Consider the following 8,018-nt stretch of genomic DNA (forward strand, 5'->3'; position numbering starts at 1 on the left):
CTGTAACATGTTTTCAGGAGCTAACATGTTGACTGCAATATCTTCTATGACTAATATGCCCACCAGATTACCACTGTACCTAACATACCTGTTTCCTTACCATCCATATCTAACATACCACCTCATTATCTCCTGTACCTAAAATGCCCCTGTATTTCCTCCTATACCTTGTATACCACCACAATAAATCATGTACCTATCATTCCCACCAAAATACCTCTTGTACCTAAGATTCCACTGCATTTCCTTCTGTACCAAACATGCCCATCACATTACCTCCTGTACCTAATATGCTCCCCATATTACCTCCTGTACACAGCATGCCCACTGTATGCCCACTTTCTGTACCTAAATACCAACTACATTAATAACTGTACCTATCATGCCCACTAAATAACCTCCTTTTTCTAACATGCCACTGCATTATTTCCTGCATTCTAACATGCTCATCGCATTACTTCCTGTACCTAACATACTTTTGCATTGCCTAGTGTACTTAACATGCCACCATATTACCTTCTGTACCTAACATACCCACCACATTATCTCTTGTACCTAACATGCCCACCACATTACCTCCTCTACCCAAGCAGCCAAAAAGTCTTACTCTAAAGTCTTTATCAGTTAGCATTGTTCTAACTCTTTTTATGTGGTCTTTAGAACACCTCCTATGTATGTTACTGAGAAGAGAAAAGGGGAGGTGTTCTTTAGTCCTGTCTGAGGTTGGAAACACTGCTTCTGCTTAGGTAGAGTACAGTGACTGTACCTAATGAACTTTCGTATTATACCCTGTACCTAACGTGCCCCCAGCATTACCTCCTGTTCCCAACATGTCCACAGCATTACTTGTACTTACCTGTATGTTTCATGCTCCTCGCATTACTTCCTGTGTTTAACATGCCCCCCCCCCCTCCCCTCAAATTACCTCCTTTACCCAACACACCCTCTGTGATAACTCCTGTACCTAACATACCCTCTGCATTACCTCCTGTGTTTAACATTAACATGCCCACCACATTATCTCTAGTACCCAATATACATTACCACATAACCTCCTGTACCTAAACTGCCTGAAACCGACTAAATCCAGTTGTGTTATCCTTGAGAATAAATTACATTACAGTACATGCAGTTAGAGAGGCCAGGGGTAGCTCTTTTACCACTTGTTAAAAATATGTAAATGTTTTAATGTCCATAGTCTGGGCACAGTCGTGCTATGATGCCGCGTACACACGACTGGACTTTCCGGCAGACTAAGTCTGACGGAATCAGTCCGCTGGACATTCCAATCGAGTGTGGGCTAATCTGATAATTTTTCATTTAAAAAATCAGACGGACCTAGAAATAGAACATGTTTCAAATCTGTCCGACGGACTCAATTCCTATCGGGAAAACCGTTCGTCTGTATGCTGGTCCAATGGACCAAATACGACGCAAGGGCAGCTATTGGCTACTGGCTATTGAACTTCCTTTTTTAGCCTCATCATACGTCATCACGTTCAAAACTAACGGACTTTCGAACAGACTTAGTCCGTTCGTGTGTGAGAAAGTCCTTCGTTCGGAAGTCCGTCGGAACTCCACCGAAAGTCCGTCTGGAAGACCGTGGGACTTTTTCTGCCGGAAAGTCCGGCCGTGTGTACACGGCATGAGTGTCACTTTGTTACTGGCACCTGATTTTCCCTGACATCATAATTACTATAAGTCTTACTAAATGCAAATGCACTGTTCAAAAAGACCACCTCAGTAGCAAGTAAGGACACTCTTATTGAACAGGGAGTGGTAGTTGAGTGAAGTTATGAAATATGACTTCAATAACAATGTGAAAGAAAATCAAAAAGATGCCACATGTTTTCCAAGACACAACTAATCACCTAAACAAACTCACTGCCATTGGCCCTTTACCTGAAGAAACCATCTTAGCCACCACTGATGTGGAATCGTTATATATCCACATTCCATTCCCTATGATGATGGTTTTGCAGCCTTTCAGCAAGATCTTTAGAAACTGCACCAGCCCGCTTAACCAATAAACCTTATAATGTTTAGGCTGACCCACAACTACTTTTCCTTTGGACAAGACCTCTAGTTGCAAGCAGATTGGAGTAGTAATGGGATAATTTTTTTTAGCCAAAACGCAAATCTTTTTATGGCTAAAATAGAACATTGTTCGGAAAAAAAAAACAGGGCCTATAATGGCTAAATTGATTATATTTTGGAGGGGCGTGGCCTGACCTCGGAGGGAAATGGACGCCTGAGAGCCGAGCTCCTGCCGCCATCCATCCCCTCAGCGATACCGGAGGCTCATCACCGCTAAAACGACCGGCAAATCATGGGTACAGCGTCTAGGCAGTCCTCCGCATCCCGCTCTCTCTCTCCTCGCCGGCAGCAAAGCAGCTATCACAACACTATCCCGGATATCCTCCGCTCTCAGAGAGGTAACATGGCGGCCTCCCGCCAGTCTCTTACACAGCCCTCTCATACAGCGCAGCCGAGCGGCTCTCCCCACCTCACGCTGACAGACCTGGGAGAGCAGGGAAGAAACCCTGTCTGCAGCCATAGCTGATCTTAGGCTGGACATTAAGGCTATTGCAGACAGAGTACATGAGGTGGAAATGACAACAGCACAGCACAGCTCATCCATCCACAATATAGGCTCCACAGTAGACACTCACACATTACAGATGAGACATCTCCAGCGCCATTTAGAGGATTTGGACAACAGAGGACGGCGACATAATCTGAGGGTGAGAGGCCTGCCAGAATCTGTGGAAACAGAGCAGTTAGAGGCGACAGTGACAGGCCTTTTCAACAACCTATTAGATAAACCAGCTCAGTCTACTGTGGCTATGGAAAGAATTCACAGAGCTTTGAGGCCCAGAGGGAGAGATTCAGACCCCCCACGGGATGTTGTGTGTTGCCTCGTGGATTATAAGCTTAAGGAAGAAATCCTAAGAAAGGCACGGAACAGGATACAGCTAGAACATGAGGGAGCATCAATCCACATTTACCAAGACCTGTCAGGAATCACTCTCCAACACAGAAGGGATCTACGGCCACTGCTAGACCAGCTACGAGCTAAAGGCATTCCATACAAGTGGAAGTTCCCTTTCGGCCTAGCGGCTACCTATCGCGGCCGTAGTGCATTACTTAGAGTCCCGGAGGAGCTCCCGTTCTTTTGTGAGGCAATGGATATTCCATTTATGGACATCCCTGAATGGTATGCAGGGTTTAGGAGCCGACTGCAACCGGGAAGGGGAAGACCACAGGAAGAACTGATGGAAGCCCAAAACACCAGACATCGCAGGCGCAGATCCCCTTCGGGCAACAGGCACTACGCATCTCGCATGGAATCCTACACGGACGGCAGCCCTACCGACTCACTGAGATCCAGGAGAGCAAGGCGGGACACCGGTCCCCCTAGGGGACGCTCTCCACGATATTGATCATCTGAGTCAGCTAAGTCCAGGACCATTCCCCCTTCTGCCTCGTCCCTTACTATTTTCCTAGCTTCTAACTTCTCGCTGTCTCTTTCCTCTCTTTTCTCAGCATCCTCCCTCCTAACATGCTATAGCGATAACAAGAGTTCTAGATATTCATAATGGAGTTCCTAATCCCAAACTATTAGAGACATATACCTGGCTGAGTCCCCAATCCTAAAGATCCCCACTTCTTTGACTCCAACTTCCTCCCCACTGCTGAGCCTTTTCAAAGACACAGTGTAAGAATTGACAGGATGACTGTTTGGGGAGTAGCAACCAAAGACTTCCCTCTTGTACAGCTGCAGTCAAAGACCCAAGATCTCCAGCAGGGGGTATGAAGGATTAGTTTATTATACCCCATTCAACATGAAGATGACGTTAATGAAAGGGATGGGACCAGGTTTCTGTTAGGCTCTAAGTGCCGTCGCTTTAGCAGCTTATTTACCTTGCTTACGGTTTATTATCTAATTCTTTTCGCTTCAATACAATCGGGAAGTGGGGATGCACCGAGGGAATGCAGGAAGGCCCCAACCCTTAGACTTTACCGTGTTTGACTTTGCTCAACCACGTTTTCCTATACTCCTCATTGCATATACGGATCCTTTGGAACCCAAAACTTAGACCAAAAAGAGGACTTAAGCCTCTTCCGCCCATAATGTAGAGACCTCTGCACCAACTTGGGCCTTCCTGCACCCCCTCCTGGCTTAGGTGTAGTACTCATTTCACCCACTAGCAGGTACATAAGGATACAATGACCCGGTCGCACCCACATGCCAACAAAGATCCTCTCTGAGGTAGAAGTATGGTGTACCCCTGACTTGCTTATAGGCCGCTGCACAAGGCTAGTTGTGGGCACATACCCTCATAATATTGTAGATACCTAGATTTGACAATACTTTCCTTTTCCAGTATTCACGACTGAAATGGGAAACAAGGGCATTTGTAGCATGTCCCTAGGGACACCATATGCCTAATCTATTCAGGCCCATATTCTCCTGGATATTCCCCTTCAGACATCCTTAGGGGTCACATTACTATTTGCTAGATTATGGGGTAAAAATGAAATATATGACACACAGAGGGACCCAACGCGTTCTCTCCAGCATGGAAATGGGAGTGCTATGCGTGCTGGGACTCACAAGCAGGTTTAAGAAGTTTACTATACTGGTTTGTTTGTTATCTGTTTTTTACAGTTATTGCTTTTAGTTTACAGCTTCCCAAGGTTTTGTTGCACACAGAGTTTTTCGTTAAGTACTCAATGACATTGATAATCCTTTTCCTCTAAAATTTCGAGATAATATCATTTGTGGAGTGGAGGTCTGCCAACCTACGGTCCTCTAGAACCAAAGGCAATACCTGTCGTACGCGCTGTACACGTCATCGCGCAAGTTTTCAGCGGACTGTCTGTTCATCGTGTGTGGTCAAGTCCGTTCATTCAAAAGTTGAACGGACTGTCTGTCGGATTGTCTGATGAACTTAGTTGGGCAGACAATCCACCCGTGTGTACGCGGCCTAAGTGTCAAATTCTGAATTCTCATTTCTCCTGGCGAGCAAATCTGCTCCCTGGACAGGGGTAGTCGCATTGACACTAGCTTCTTACCTATATAGTGGCTGTTGCCTCTTCCATCTCCCATGCAGAACTCCCTCCAAAATGACAAGGCATGTGATATATATGGAGTGGAATCCCCATGAGGGCTGTTGATTGACTCTATACCCCACTGACCACCAGACTCTGCAGATCCTCTCTTACCTCTGCCACCTTGGGTTCCATTCTGCAATGTGACGTTAGCAATGAGAAACTCACACAATATCACTGAACCACTCAGAAAAGTTTACTATAATAAGTAATGGAACACAATAAAGAGCATGAATAAGCACAAATTATAATTGACAATTTTTATCACTAAATGCACATATACAGAACTTAGAACCTTATAATCGCTTTAAGGAGTATATGTGAACAGGTGCGCAGAGGGATAAGTATTCAATATCTTCAAAACATATATTAAATACTTTCCCATTGAGGCTGCAACACACAGACCAAAATGCAGTATATATTCTTTACATTCAAGAATACAGTGTAAAGTCTAGCATATACTCAATGGATCCCCCAAGGCCAGGGATATGCAATTAGCGGACCTCCAGCTGTTGCAAAACTACAAGTCCCATCATGCCTCTGTCTCTGGGTGTCATGCTTGTGGCTGTCAGAGTCTTGCTGTGCCTCATGGGAGTTGTAGTTCTGGAACAGCTGGAGGTCCGCTAATTGCATATCCCTGCCCAAGGCTATATTTCAGAGTTCAGCTTATAAGCAGAGCAGCAATGCTTGGTAAAAGAGGACAATTATGAAAGTTCTTTCAACTCCAGATATCTTCAGCTAGCCTAATGTTTAAACTGCAGTATTTGTAATCCACAAAAACAATGGAAAAAAATGACTGTAGAACAAAATATATGCTGATGACTGCTTACTTGAAGAAATATCACCACTTGTAGATTCCTCCTTACATGTGAGTGCAATACAGTACTGACCTTACAGCGCAGGGGGGAAAGGTAAGGTCCCAAAGCCCCAATCACAAGCACTGGCTTCTTCAAGATGACCCCCTAAGTAAGCAACACAGCATCCTCTTCAGGTTGACAGACATCCCACAGTACCACACCCATCAACACATTACTATTCAAATGTGTCAAAAAAATAGTTTAATTTCTTTGCCTGCAAAAGGACTCTCATTTGAGGTGATTTACTCCATGTTTGTCCATGATTGCCAATGATCCTTAAAGGCAGCTGGTACTCAGTCCTCAGGTTCCCAGCCCCTCAGGGAACCCCCAATTGCATCCCCACTGGGGCACAGTGCAGCAACATAACAGCTTACATTTTGGCAGTATTTGGCAGGCAGAGCTCTTGGGGCATTTCCTTGAGCCCTTTTTATCTGGATCTCTAGAAAATTGTCAGGAAAGTCTAGACAATCAATTCCTCACATCCAGCACACATCTACATTATAACAAATTGCAATGAGCACAGACAGGACAAACAGGAACGCAGACAAAAAACACATTAACCCTTTTGTAGGCACCTGCCTCCAGGCAGTTTGGCTTGCACAGTGTGTAGGAAGGCGTTACATCCCCCTCAACTGTACAGCCCACTCTGCAGGCGGTGAATGAGATTTTCCCTATGATTAAGGGATTGTGGGGCTTAGCAGTGGGTTGTTGTCCTGAAAAGGAATTCAGAATGTGGCAGGAGAGCTGTATGGGCTCACCGGGAACTGAAGGCTGTTGCCATGGAATGGGAATTAGATAGCAAGGAGTAGAAATGACACAACAATCATGAGTATCACCATGCTCAATCCTTCCAATTTGTTAGACTTAGTCAAGAATAGCCCTTGCTTGGCATTGTTGACTACATTCATGGACTGTTATGTTGTTACTTGCTATACTTATGAAATGGTATTTATCCCACTGTTGTGGACTGTTTCTACAAGCATTAATCAACCTCCATGTGTTGTGATGTAAAAATTAAGAAGCAATGTATGAGAGTAAAGGTGTACACAATCAATGGGAAACCTGGGAAAATAAAGTAATTTAAGTGACTAGTGCAAGCCTGGTTGACCTAAGAGTGAGTAGTCATCAGAGAAAAGGGACACACTCCTAGTGTTGAGAGAGGACCCCCTCAATGGAACATGCACCAATTGACCCAGGCCCCAATGTCTCATGGGTCCTTAGTGTTTGGCTAGACTTACATAGCCTTAACCTGAACCACCAGTGTAATGAACAGCCCTGCAGAGATGTGCTGCAGGTGTAAGGGGGTTGTTACGGACTTTGATAAAGGGATATTGTGAAAAGGGTCTCAAACCCACCACTCATGCATGTGTGTTCAGAAATGGATATCTTTAAGGGCTTGGACATTTACAGTATATAGAAGATGGCCCTGTATAGCCCTATATTCCTGTGAGGCACTAATTAAGATGTTCGGCCATGAGGACTAGCTAGGAGCTGCCTACAAGCAAAAACTGGGCGTTTTCAGGGATGTACGAGGTGGTGTCAAAATGTTTTGAGACTAGTTTTGTAACACGCGAACAGATGGTAGAATAAGGCTGCATGCACAGTCACAGGGAGCATCGACCTTCATAAGTCAGTGTGCCAAAAGACATCGTACCTGTGTAAAGAATAGGTTTGCAGATGATGGACTTTATAGGCATAACTCAGGTATAAATTAAAAATTGATTTATTAACCACTTGCCTACTGGGCACTTAAAAACCCCTCCTGCCCAGACCAATTTTCAGCTTTCGGTGCTCTCACACTTTGAATGACAAATTCTCATGCAACACTGTACCCAAATTAATTTTTTGTCCTTTTTTTCCCACAAATAGAGCTTTCTTTTGGTGGTATTTGATCACCTCTGGGTTTTTTATTTTTTGCGCTATAAATGAAAAAAGACTGAAAATTTGGAAAAAAAACACATTTTTCTTTGTTTCTGTGATAAAATTATGCAAATTATTAATTTTTCTTCATAAATTTTGGCCAAAATTTATACTGCTACACATCTT

Source organism: Lithobates pipiens, unplaced genomic scaffold (genome assembly GCF_037356315.1).
Source record: "Lithobates pipiens isolate NorthernLeopardFrog02 unplaced genomic scaffold, aLitPip1_a1.2 Scaffold_3, whole genome shotgun sequence".
Taxonomy (NCBI): domain Eukaryota; kingdom Metazoa; phylum Chordata; class Amphibia; order Anura; family Ranidae; genus Lithobates; species Lithobates pipiens.